The sequence below is a fragment of the Accipiter gentilis genome, chromosome 8 (genome assembly GCF_929443795.1).
Source record: "Accipiter gentilis chromosome 8, bAccGen1.1, whole genome shotgun sequence".
Classification (NCBI taxonomy): domain Eukaryota; kingdom Metazoa; phylum Chordata; class Aves; order Accipitriformes; family Accipitridae; genus Astur; species Astur gentilis.
Genome location: NC_064887.1, coordinates 18,990,986 through 18,998,986, shown reverse-complemented (window position 1 = coordinate 18,998,986; position 8,001 = coordinate 18,990,986). Strand labels below are relative to the sequence as shown.

Genomic DNA, 8,001 nt, shown 5'->3' with positions numbered 1-8,001 from the left:
AACTTGGCACTTTTCCTTCAGTACTGTGAATTTGTGATGCAAGGGAATTCCTATTGTTTGGGTAAGACAGAAAAAGTCCTGCTAACTTGCTCTAGTCACTATAATAAATAGTAGGATATAATTAAAGCAGACACAGGGATATTACTTTTACTGTTCCAGATAGTTTCCTCAGGTTATCTTTACTTTTGAAGATAGGTTCATGCTTCTAAAATCTCTGCCTGACATAGGCCACCACTGACCAACTGAGATACAAGGCCAAACCAAAAAACAAGTGTTTCAAAGCTAAAGTTATATATGCCATTTTATCCCAGTTGTTCTAGCTCATTGCACAAATTCTCTAAAATATGATATTTTAGTAGAAGTATAACTTGATTATTTTAATAATTAACTGTCTTCAACATAGTAGTCGTCTTAAGTGCTGAACTTGGATGTTACACTATTCAGCATGGCTTCAGCACCAATACTTGTACAGAGCTTAGGCACCAGCAAAGCCAAGCTCTGCAGAACAGACCCCTACCACTCCCAGGAAAGCTGGCAGAGCTCCCCCAGATCCTTGGGGAATACCCTTGGGAAGTCAGCTGGTGTGAGAGAAAGCGAACACAGGGTTCCAGTCAACCAGCCACTTCCCTCCCTGAAAGGCTGTGACTGTGACTTTACAATGGAGTGTTCATTTACTGACAGGTTCCTGCTACTTCTTAGATATATCCTGACATGAAGGATGTTGGAGAGCCAGGCAGTAAAGGGTTTGGAAGAGACCTGCCAAGCCTTGTTTTTCAAATCCCTGTTTGGCAAAGGCCTTACTGAGCTGAAAGCCATTCCCAGAAGCGATAGATTGTCTACTCAGAGAGATTGATTTGCCACAGTGAATTGTGATTAGTCTGAATGCCTCTTGGAGAGGCTTGATACTGTTTAGTAAAGAAAAAATGAAAGTAGTGCTGTCCAGAAACTTGGATGTGCAGGTCAGAACTTCCTTTTTAGCAATTTCTTTCAGTTTATAAAGACTATTAATTTATCTGAATGAAAATGAGGCAGTAGAGTTTATTACTAGGATTCTGATATATTTTTTTTTCTGGTTGTGGTGTAATATTTTACCTGTTGTAGTCCAGACTTGTTAGGTTACTTAGGTGCAGGAAATAAACAACTTCTCTTCCAGGGCTCCATTCTTCTGTCTTACATGTTATGCCTAGAGGAGGTTTTTCTGTCTAGCTGGGATTTTCTACTCAAAGAATAGTCTCCCCGCAGCTGGATCATTAACATTTTCAGTATCTCCTCAATGATGAAGATTTTAGGCTCTGAGGTCAATTGGGTGGTTTCTAAAAAATGTACTAATAGATGTAAAAGGAGCATTCACCAAAGCATCAACACATTATCAAACAATTTTATAACAGAAGTATGGCAATAGAAGTGAGTAAGAAAGTGTGGGCCATGAAATAGGTCTTCTTATCTTGTGATACATCACAGAGATGCATTTCAGAGACTGGAGGCTTGCTTAGTGAGGAAAATAACCTGTATTAGGAAGATAGGAGGTACGAGTGGATCTCCCTCCCTCTCTCATGGGTGCGATTGTCTCAGGCAACCATATTAGCAGAAGCTTAGATGCCATTCTTAGCTTCTGGAACAGATTTACCAAACTGACAGTGCATGCTGAGGATGATAGTAATAAAATGGGCAGTGTGTTCTAGAAGAAAATAAAGTTGGCAGCCCGGAATAGTGGAAAACAGCTTCAGATAAGCATGTGGTTCAATAGAAATTAGTCTCTGTCCATAGAATTTATAGCAGCCAATCAGAACTGCTCTTTCAGTTCAAGCAGTTAATAATATCTCAGCACTGTAGCTTAAGGGATACAATTTTCAAAATTATTGTAGTGTGGGACCGATAAATTTCAGCACAAAGAAGGCAGTATTCCATATAATTTATTTTAGATTTCCATCTAGGGTATGTTCTGACACTCCACATGAAAGTCAAATTGTCCATGTAAAATGGTTTTCAGGTGATAAGTTGACCCCTGGGGTTTTAGTAAAATAATAGATCCAGAATTCTATCTGACTCTCCAATCTATAAAAGCTAGTTATCAGCTATTTGAAGGATTTGATAAGAAGGAGAAAAAAAAAAAAAGAGCTTTTGTATAGTGACATTTTTCTCATTAATGGGGACAATGTTAGAATCACAAACTCCTCCTGGATTTGGTAGTAAATACTCTGCTGACATGTGTTTTGGGAGGTGGTGGTTCTGTGTGAGGAGTGTATGTGTCTAATCCTCTGTGATATGCATATGGAACAAGGAATATTTCTAATAGACACTACAGCTCTTCAAAGGAAGGGCGTTTACTGTGCCACCATCTGGCCATCATTTTTCAATGCTTTCTATCACCAAGAGCCTACCTCTGCAGTTTTGCTGGAGAATGACTGTCTTATGGTGCCTAGAGAAACACACGGAGAACAACAACAAACATTTTTTCCTGCCACCATTCTTTAGTATTTAAATGTAGTGCAAAACAAACGGTAACCTGAAAAGAAATGAAGTATAACTTTAAGTTCTTGTCTGAACACTCTTATAGGACCTGCTGTAAATTTTTTTCTAGTTTTGTTGTTTTATTTACTTGTATTTTCTTGAGAATACTTACAAGTAGTTCCTAGTGTACTGTGTGGCTTCACTGTCAATTTAAGCAGATCCAAAGTTGGGTAGAGGCTTTGTTGCATTTTGTTCTAGTAGATGGGTGTATCTGCCTGTACATGCCTATGAAATGCAGCATTAGTAAGTAATGGGGGAAAGGTGACAGTAAGATAGGACTAGTCATAGTGACAGTAGAAGCAGCTTGCCTAATAAAATACTAAAAGCATGTTTATGTTTAGTGCACTTGAGTGTCCCTTTGAATTTTGAGCAAAGAAAATACCTCCTTTTTAAAAACAACTATGCTCAACAAAACTTTGCTTTTCTACTGTCTGTGTAAACAAAAAGGATTGTCTCAAAGAAAAACCCAAGTCCCTCTTCAGTTGTTCCTCACATTAACTGCTGTCCTGGATTTTCCCTGCTTGTGTCTGTGATCAGCTTTTACTTCACTGCAGAAGTATTGCCTGTTATGCTCTGTTCACTGGGCATTTTACAGGACATGAAGGCGGCTGCAAGGAGGGCTCCTGTTTGCCTCCTGCAATCTGGGCTGCTGGGGGAAGAGGCAGATGTTTCCTCTTCGGAGAGGATCTCAGGGGTGGGGACACCTGACACTCCCAAGTGGGGTAGAGAAGGGAAGCGCAGTGAGCCAAGATCTTGCAGGCAGTGTCATGGAGGAGCTGGGATTTTGCTTGCGGGACAGACCCAAGCTTTAGAACTGACAGGAGAAATCAGGGTTCCCTAGAGCAGGCTAAGGGGTATCTGTGATGGTCTGTGAACCATTTGGAAATTCTCAGATGGGAAGTAAGATTGGAAAGAAAGATCTACCCTGGAGTGACACAATGGGGAGATTAATTTTCAAGCTTTTCTATTTAATGTAGCTCTCCAAAAGATCACACTTCTTGTGATTTAAAGAATAGCTCTGTCCTGCCACTCTATTAACACCTGCTCTTAGAAATCTGGATTCTGTGGGTGTGCTTATGAGAAGGAAAAGCTTCTACTTAAAGACAATTGCTAATTCAAGGTCGCTGTGGATAGGATCAAAAAGACCTAACTACTCTTAAACCTTGCCTTTTTCTGGTTTTGGTTGGTTGGTTTTAGCTTTACAGAGATAATTGGTCCCACACGTGGGTAAGTTGTAACAGATGTGGGACAGGCCTGTTCACTCGAGTGAACTCCTGCTCACTCAGGTACATGAGGTCTGCTGGAGAGTGCTCAAAAGCAAAGTGTCTGTCACGTTCTTAAAGTGCTTTTCTTCTGGAAGAGCAGATCTGAGGAGCAGAAGAGTTTATGAGTAACACTGACATCTGCCATTGGACAGGATTTAATCTGCATTAACCCTTTCCAAAGTAGCTATATATTCTCCTTTGGGTTGTTTGTCACTCTGAGGCTGATTTTAAAATGTGTCATCCAATTTCAAGGTTTCAGGTGTTAGCACTGAAACATTTACCTATCCTTTGAGTTAATCACCAAAACGTTTGTATTTGTGGCCCTGGTTAATTGTAGGCCGCACCTTTTGCTTACTTGAAGCCCTGTGATTTCCTTTCCTGGGGTGGGATGATGCACAGAAGTAAGTACTTTATCTGTATTCCTTTATATGTTCTGGAAGTGCTCGGCTGATAGTGTCAGGTGCTGTAGCTGTCCAAGTGTTCACTGAAAAACCTGTGACTGCAGCCATAGGTAGAGCTGGTGTCAGACATGGAAACATCATGATACAGGCCTGCAAGGAGAGTCCCAGGGCTCTGGATCAGGGAAGGTATGCAGAGCAGCCATGTATCCAGCATCAGCCTCCTCCTCAGAGCTTACCCTGGGACAAGGTCAGCAATCCATTCCCCCAACAGGGTAAGATTACTAGGGAAGCCTCTCATAGATGTGTTTTTAATAAAAAGTCCCTCCCATGACTCTTAATGTGGGAGTGGGGCATCTGGCCTAAGACTTAATTCAGTTCATCTTGTAAGTAAAAAAAAACAGGAGGAAAAAACACTGGACAAAGTATTGCCTCCCTCAGAGGCACAGCTTTAGGAACCATCTGTTGCTTACATGAAGCACTGAGGCTTCTGGAGCAATGTAGGCATGTTAAGTTAGGGACATTCCTTACCTTCATTGGCTGTATTTTGCCCTGTCTCTCCTACGGACAAACGTTACGCAGATGCCATGTTTTCTACTGCTAGACAAGGTTGCGCTGACTGGCCAGACATTTTTGGCAGTTAGTATGACTGGAACGTGCTTGTGTAGACACGGGAAACTAACCAGTAATGAAAATACTCAGAGTGCAATTCTGTGTTAAGCACGTTCTGGCAGAAAAGCTTGTTGATGCTGCTGAGCTCTGCTCCTACCTTGTACTGCCCAGCTGTTGTGCCAATCCCGTTGTTCTGTAGGGCTGTTGTGTGAAATTAGTTAAAACAAATGTGTGAGTAATCTCCACTCCACCCCACCCTCCTTTTGAGAAGCTTGTCTCTTATCTCTTGGCAATGCTGTTACCACTGGAAAAAAAGCGCATGTGTGCAAAGAGCAAAGCAGACTAAAATGTTATCTTCCACAGTTATATTTCACTCATCCTTAAATTGGAAAATAGCTTTTGTTTCATGTAGAGGACAAGTGAACTACATAACATTAATAAAACAGAGATCCTAAATCCTGCTTGGAATTGCCATTGGCGGCTATTAATGTATTTTCAATTGTATTTTTTATTTGTAGCTTAGTAATAACTCACCAAGATGTGGTTCCGCTTGTTAGCTTTAGAGGAGGTTGAAAGTGCTCGAGATGCTCCAAGATTTCATCGAGCTTCACAGCCTTCCACATTGCCTTGAAACCGTGCCGGGTTTTGTATCTCTAGTGAAAGAGCTGAAAAAAAGAAGAGCATTAAATTTACATTTCCAGTTGCTATGCGGATGGAATGGGAAATGAGCTCCTCGCCGCCAAAAGGAATTGGCAATCTAATTTCAAGTACTGGCTAACATCTGCAAACATCCGTGCTTCCCCACAGACTCTGACAAGAGATTTCACAAGATACGTCTTTAAAAGGGTCATCGAGGAATACAACCCCCAGGATGCACCGCACGCTAAGTGTTTTAACATGTCTTTCACACGGGCCTCGTACTGGACTCTTCCCCTTCGTCATTAGGCTCCCAGTCGCCGGCCCGAGGCACGCCGAGGGATCACCCGCCCACCTTGCACAAACTGGGCGCGGAAACCCGACGCCGCGCCGTTCCCTTCCCGCAGGCGAACGGGTGGTCCGAGGCGCCGCCGGGCTGAACGCCGCCCGACAACCCGCTCCCTGCGCGGGGGTACAGCGCCCCGGCGCCGGGCTCGCCGCGGGGCGCCGGGCCCGGGGCACGTGTCGGGTTGGCTGCTCGCCGCCGCGGGGCGGCTCCCCCCGCCCCCGGCAGAGGGGGAGGCGGCGGCCTGGGCCCGGCGCAGGCCGCCTGGCTGCGGCGGGGGCGCGGGCGCCGCGCCCCGTTTCCTCGAGCCCCGCTTTGTCGCGGCCGTCGCCATGGAGACGGGCGGGCCCGGCCTGGCGCTCGGCGGGCGGGGCCCGGGGCGGCAGCCATCTTGCGCGCCGCCCGCCGGCGGGTCGTCGGCCCGGAGCTGGCCGTACGCCTCAGTCCCGGTGCTGGGTTAAATTAGCCGAATGCACTCGCGTGTTACCGTGCCCTCCGCCTTGGTGTTTAGTAGCACCGGGTGCAAGGTGAGTTTGAGGTATTGCGAAGCTTATGTTGTAGCCGGGCCATGCTGTATTTCACTGTGTTTATCCAAAGCCCTCTCAAGTCACCGCAGTATGAGATGGCAGAGCCGTCAGTGGGAAGGGGTGCCTCGAAGACTTGCCGGCAGGCACCCTGGGCTGCCACCGCTGCCTCCCCAGGCCTCTGAGGGACCTGCTGGCTTGGGCACGCAGCTGGCCTTAGGCAGGTTTTTCTGGCCTTAAAAGAGATGGCCCGAAATACTGAACACTCGTACAGAAAGGCAACTTAAAAGCAAAGGCGCCGACTATACTATAGCACGGGCAAGAGCTGTAATTTTAAATGGGGAAAAGCCTAAGTAAGAAGATGGCCACTTACTGTGGGCCTGAAGTGTATTTTAACAAAACTGATTAAATCATTAAGCGAGCGACTGACATGCTGCAGAGGGAAGGTTAACATACCATCCTGTCAGAATTTTTCCAGAGTCGTGTGACCCACCTCAGAGCTGGAGTTCTCTAATGACTCTTCTGCTTTGTCATTCTTGCCGAGCTGAGCCAGCCAGGAGGGGAGGGCCACCATTTTGTTACCTCCTTTTCCAGCCGCTGCATTACACTCACTGCTGCTGCTGCAGTTGCCTTCGTGTGCGTTTCCTCTCTGTGCAGAGCCCGTCTTGTGTGTCTGCCTGCCCCCAGCCAGCCAATCATCCTTTATCGTGGAAAAGAAGAGAAGGAAAAGTGTCTTTTCTTTAATGCAGAAATGCGTTATGGGATTTTTTTTTTTGGTCTCAGAATTTATTATCTCCTGAAAAGGAAACTGCATGCCCAAGGCAGCTGTTGGGCTGACCTCCCTTCCCTACATGCGTGGCCTCAGTTGCATGCTGGTGGGGAGAAGGGAGAAGTGGTAAGACTGCTCTGTCCTGTCCTGACCTTGCTGGGTTTGGCATTGCAGCTGGGGGCTGAGTGGCCAGTGGTGGCTCTCACCCTGTGGATGGCTTGGGTGCACCTGTGGTTGCAGGAGAGCTGTGCACAGACCCTTCCCCGCAGGAGAGCTGTGTCAGCACGTGCACTGGTATCTATCTTCGCATTCCCTTTCAGAGTTCATAAGATGTTAACTTTCAAAAGGGAGGTCCCCCTTGTGTATTTATGTCAGTGATTTTGGGTTTTAAACTATTCATGCATGAAAAATGACTGTAGGAACTGTATACTCCCATGTGTGAATAATGACTACATGGGAACACAGATTACAGCAGTTTTGCACTGAGACTGCTGCAGTTTACATGCTCTCTTTGGGAACGTTACGAAACATTTTTAAATGCTGGTGCATGTTAATGCATTGATTTCAATCCGTCTTTTTTTGTCCCTTTTGGATATGTTCAACTTAACAGCTAGTGTGTCTCATGTTTGCTGTAAGATATGCCTAGCAAATTAGGCAAATTAAAAAATGCATGCAAAAATATGGCACTATGCACATGTATCAGGTTTGTTATTTATTAATAGACTCCGATTTCCATATGATAGCCTACTTTTTTTTTACTTTGGCTCAATAGATAGTTTATGCCAATTACATGTAGTTTAACAGCTTTGAAATCTATTTTTGCTTTTCTTATGCATAAAGACATGGATTCTGTTTCAGGTTTTAATTAAACTCTATGCTGACTTTAAAGATTCTATTGTCCTTTTCATTTAAATAGGATTTTTGTTAGATCTTTAACAAG

The 8,001-nt window shown here is 44.7% G+C and overlaps 1 protein-coding gene and 1 long non-coding RNA gene across 2 annotated transcripts in view; one reads left to right on the top strand and one right to left on the bottom strand.

Moving 5' to 3' along the window:
• Positions 1–2,629: 2,629 nt before the first annotated feature.
• Positions 2,630–7,542, bottom strand: LOC126041932 (uncharacterized). The gene is made up of 3 exons (XR_007507026.1): positions 6,786–7,542; positions 5,321–5,451; positions 2,630–2,736 (listed from the first exon to the last, which is right to left on the bottom strand). It is a non-coding gene; the product is annotated as an uncharacterized LOC126041932 (long non-coding RNA).
• Positions 6,181–8,001, top strand: part of ZNF644 (zinc finger protein 644) — an 84,496-nt gene continuing 82,675 nt past the window's right edge. Inside the window, exon 1 of the mRNA XM_049808316.1 lies at positions 6,181–6,295. The gene's annotated coding sequence lies outside the window, so the exon portion shown is untranslated. The remainder of the gene's footprint in view (positions 6,296–8,001) is intronic.